Source organism: Apodemus sylvaticus, chromosome X (genome assembly GCF_947179515.1).
Source record: "Apodemus sylvaticus chromosome X, mApoSyl1.1, whole genome shotgun sequence".
In the NCBI taxonomy this organism is placed as follows: domain Eukaryota; kingdom Metazoa; phylum Chordata; class Mammalia; order Rodentia; family Muridae; genus Apodemus; species Apodemus sylvaticus.
The window spans coordinates 63,983,421-63,988,856 of NC_067495.1; the positions used below are offsets into that span (position 1 = coordinate 63,983,421).

The 5,436-nt window shown below is 42.3% G+C and overlaps 1 pseudogene; it reads right to left on the reverse strand.

The window, feature by feature from the left end:
• Nucleotides 1–2,789: 2,789 nt before the first annotated feature.
• LOC127675051 (40S ribosomal protein S2-like) lies at nucleotides 2,790–3,466 on the reverse strand (annotated as a pseudogene).
• Between the last annotated feature and the right edge of the window lie 1,970 nt (nucleotides 3,467–5,436).

Sequence of the window (5,436 nt, forward strand, 5' to 3'; positions counted from 1 at the left end):
GACCAAGTCCTTCCATCCCCTCCAGATCATCGGCCCCTCACCCCTTTGTCCCAAATGGCAGGGCCCTTTTTAAGGTGATTCTCGTGTCCTCTACAGCTGTTAAACTTGAGGGACTCTCTCATTGGGTCCACCTGTCTCACCTCAAATCTTCCATCCCTCCACCTAAAAATGACTCTTTCTTCATAGACATCGACCCTAACAGGACCTTGCTTTGTTAAGCTCCGGAGGAGAACACCTACCTTGTCCCCAATCCCAGAAAATGAAGCTCCACTCCGGTAGCTGAACTCAACCTCACTGGATTAGACATGGGTTTCTCATCTTCCCCCTGCTGTTTGTTTCCATCTAGGGCAGCTCTTACATCTGGAGATCTGAGGCTCAAGAAACCCCCACAGATAACAGTCTTTCCAAATAGGGTCAGAAAACTGCTCCATAGCTGAATGCCAGGAACCAATCCAAAGCAATATCATCCCTGTATCTGTTATCCTATCTAAACATTATGATCTCTATACTTGCTTTCTCTCTGACCAGACAAGATTATTGTAGAAAATGGCCAGACGAATATATGGGGGCTGCCCATATTGGTCTTATCCGATACTTATTCTAGGATCACAAACCATTCATTCCTTCTATCAACACAGCAAGACACTCTTTTTCTACATACAAGACCCATGGGATTCCAGGTGAAACACAGGAGTTGTTGGTAAGCGCTACCGTAAAAATAAACCCAGGCCCCCAGTAAGTACCATCCATATTCAGAGAAAATATATCTCAATTGCCCAAACCCTAGATAAGCACTATGCTTAGTAGGGGAAGTAATCAAACACTTGTCATATCACCTTTTGCTTCAGACCTTGACCTTGGCATACCAACTCCTTAATGTCACCAGACCGGGTCACTTTAAAGATTGCTGTCTATGCGTACCCATTGGAACTAACTCACAATTGCCACTTACAGCCTCACCAGTGATACTACGTTACCTCACCTTTTGTCAGCTGCTCTCTCTCTGATGTAGCCATGACTCCTTACCTTTCTTCTATCTATCTTTTTGGCATGGCAAACTGTTTTAAAACCTCCAGGACATGTTCTGTAGGAACGCTAAGTTCCCTAGACTGCAATAGAACCACAATCCTTTATATCTCATTTCTGCCACAATTCCCTGTAGTCCAACACACGACAATTCTTTGTGGCACTCAGGTATATCATCGCCTACCCACCAGTTGGTCAGGAGTTTGCACATTGGTACTCCTTTTCTCTGAACTGGGAATAATCCAGGGAAATGAGCCCCTGCCAATCCCAGTTGTAGATATGATAGCTGCCCGACATAAGAGGGCAGTTCAGGTCGTGCCACTCTTGGTGGCTACGGGGATAGTCATAGGTGTTGATACTGGAATTGCAGGGATAATGACTTCCATGACCAAATATAATAAATTCACTTATTACCTTAGCAGTGGTTTGCAAAAAATGTCTGAAACTATGCTTATTATTCAGAAACAGACCGATTCTTTGGCAGCTGTGATACTTCAGATCTGACTGGGGCTAGATGCCCTGACAGTGGTCTTTGCCTGTTCCTCCAAGAACAATGCTGTTTCTATGTCAATCAATCTGAGATAGTGAGAAATAAAATCCAAGAACTATAATCAGACATACAGAATTTAAGGGAACGTGAGACCTCCAATTCTGGAATTTTCGAAAATCCTATATGGAAGTGGATTCTCCCTTTTGTAACGCCTTTTCTAGTCATCCTCTTATTATTTGCTCCCTGCCTCATTAATCTGTTTCTACATTTCTTCAACAACGAATACAAAAAATTTCTAACCAAACTATTAGTCAGTTCCTGTTACAGGATTGCCAGCCACTGTCCACAGAGGAACCTGATGCAAACATTTACAAGTGGACTCCAATGGTGAAAGTCAGCTACACCCCAAAATTGACAATGACCCTAGACAGCAGGAAGCAGTTTAAAAGAAACACAACACCCCCATTCCCTTTTCACCATCAGCTTCCCCCTCCCCTTTTTTATTCTCTTTATGATAAGAAAAAGGGAGGTATGTTGGTATCAGGATCAGCTCTGAACCCAGTGACATCATACCTGTTGCCAAGGCAACTGCCACCATATTCCCAGAATTCACTTGGCTCACTGCCACCTTTGCCCTTCTACAATAAAACCGCACATGGAAATGTTTGGCCTGGTGTGATCTGTCTGGAGCTGAACTTCTAATACAACAATAAGTAACATTTTCACACACACACACAAAATCTATCCCAAAGGGAATTGTTTACATGAGGGAAGGGCATGGTTAGAGGTGGGATAGCAATAAGGAGGACTTTGAGTACATTTAAGGCACAAACAGTGTGATAGAAAAACACAATCCACAGGAAGATCAGGAGAAAATCTAGGAATATGGGTGAAGGTAGATTCTATTTTGTCCCATTATTTGTGCATAGTGCTTATGAGTGACTTCTATGCCAAATAAATTTATTTTATTTTTTTCCAAGACAGGGTTTCTCTCTGTAGCCATTGCTGTCCTGGAACTCGCTCTATAGACTTGACTGGCCTCAAACTCAGTGAGATCTGCCTGCCTCTGTCTCCCAAGTACTGGGTGTTAAAGGTATACACCACCACTGCCCGGCATAAATTTATTTTTTAAAACCCAGGAATAGACAGGTTTCCTCTAATATGAAAAGATTGTTCTTGTTGACTGCCATGTGCCAAATGAAACCAGAGGTTATTTTCTTTTCTTTCTCTTTTTAACAGACTTAATTCATTTATTTTTCTTGTATAAAAATGTTTATGTAGTAGCCACAACTGGAGTCTGGGTCCTCTGAACAGAGGTTCTGGTGTGGGTTTTCACAGGATGATCAGTGAATTCCTGATAAGGAAACTTGATGAACAGTCTCTTTCTAGAGGTTGGGGGTTAGATAGCTGTAGGTCTTGGAGATGAGATAAAATGTGGCCTTGGCAAAGTTGCCCAGGGTGGCAGTGCAGCCTCTGGCTGATGTTCAGCAGTCATCTATACTGGTCATCGTCAGGAGCTTTTGGGCACAGGAGCAGAGGCAATGCCAGTGTCTCTGGGGGAAGGGATGAGACGCACCAGCACGGTGTGTTGCATGGAACGGTGTGGGGCTTGCCAATCTTGTTTCCCCAGTAGCCTCTCTGCACAGGGACAATGGAAAGCTTGGCCAAGATGGTGGCCCCTCCGATGGCAGTGGCAACCTCCTTGGAGCACTTAACAACACCAAGACCAATGTGACTGTTGTAGTCGCCAATAGCGATGAAAGCCTTGAACCTGGTCCGCAGTCTGCTTCTGCATTGGCATGATTTTCACAATCTCATCCTTTAGGAATGCACCCAGGAATAATTCAATGATCCCAGTCTCCTTAATGGGTAGGGAGAACATGTAGATCTCTTCCAAGGACTTGATCTTCATGTCCTTAACCAGGCAGCCAACTTGGTGTTGGGGATCCACTCCTTGTGGTCTATGAGCCCTGCGGGCCACAGCAGTCCCTAAGATGGATGCCAAATCCTCCCCGGAAGCCACTGCGGCCTCCTAATCATGGGCCTCGGGGGTCTTCCGGGCCCTCTGCTGCACAGGCACCATCCACTATTTGGTGTTTTCCCAAAAAAGAAGTCAGAGGTTATCTTCTAAACCATTGGCAATGGATAGTATTATTCTAGATGCAATGTTATCAACTTCAGTAAGCAATACATCAAATATTCTGTTTTTCATCTTCATTCAACTATAGTTTCCACTATCAGAACTTTCTAAAGAGTACTTAATTATGCTAACACCCATATTATTGTTAGGTCAGTTAGATTAGTCCAAGCATAATATACCCCATCGATGAGATTAATAGTTGTATACTATCTTTTATCCAGACAACTGGTCCTAAAGGATAAAAACTAATCCTTAGCATGGCAAAACAACATCATAATGTTTCCAATTTCAGGTGTGCCTTTTATTCCTCCTGACAAAAGACATTTCAACAAGCTGAAAGTTAACATGTAATACAGTCAGTAAACATAACAGTATCATTTGGGGGCCAGGAGGCCACTGTCCTAGCTGTTTCCCCAAAGTCTCAGCTTGATATCTCCCGAAGTCATCAGCTCACTCTCCCTCTTGGGGCATCTTCTTTTGATGGATTAGCCATCTTCCTTCAAATGTAGTCTTGTGGTCTCTGGAAAGCCGTACTCGGGGGATGTATAAGATCAAGAGCCATATGGGACTTTGTTCATCTTCTGGAAAGATATAAACATAACCTCACCTCAGTGTTAGAACATTGGGCCTTTTCACTGATTAACATATACTTTAGGTTGTGCCTCTTTTTGGCAATTTGTTGGGGGGGGGAGTAGCAGAAAAAGCATTATTCTTTTACAGTGAAAACATTTAAAGTTATCATAAGCAAATGTAGCATAGTATGTGGGAATAGAGCTGGGTATGTATATCTACCTTTTTATTGTTAAAATTTGCCAAAAAATAACTTGATCCTGTGGCTAGTGAAGTTAAGTTCCAAATTGTTTCGGGAAATAATAAAAAGAATGACAAGCTCCCGTGCTACCCCCAGCTACCCTCTGCCCGGTGGTCTCACCGCCTCTTGACTAGCCCCAGACAGCAGTCCTCCCTTCTCCAATTCTCCAGCCTCAGAGCCTTGTCAACCATACAACCCTTGTAGTCGGTGGTCACAATTCCCCTGTAAATTGACCCAGTAAAACAAAACTCAAGAAGCTTATAATTAATCAGATTTATATATCATTAAATTCTCAATTCTTAAGATGCCTAAACAATCATTTCAGATAATGATATAAATTTCCCATCTAGATAAGGCAAATTGTCCTGTAATTATCCATCCGTTAAAGATTATCATAGCTACCTGTGGCTATTTAAAGCCACGCGGAATCTGGATCATCCTGTTCCTCCTCCATCTTCCTCCTCCATTCCTTCTCTTCCACCCCCATCTCTGAAACTCTTTGCTCCGCCTCCCTTCACCCTGTCCAATCACAGGCTTCTTGTCATATTAATATTTGAAGTGATTAGACAGGAAAAATTCCGCTATATGCCAAATATCACACAATGGTAGTTTTCTCGAGACCCCAAGGCCTCCTCCCTCACTGGGGCTATGCTCTGTAGCTAATGAGGGAGAGCCACTGTGTAGGCCTGTAGTGAATTTTGAGCCCGTGTTTGCATTCCTAGGCTATCATATTATCCAGAAAAAATATTTCTTTAAAACGTTCTTGATTCCAATTTACTCTTTTTTAAATATAACCCATGCCTGTTTCCATTGTTATTTTCAAATTTCTTGTTATGTTGTATAAAAATATGAACTTAAAACTGAAGTATTAGTAATCATAAATACAAGGAATCGGGTGTCATTTCAGTTCTCAGCACCTGAAATGAGAAAAAAAACCTCCATTTTTTTTAAAGATTTATTTATTATTAT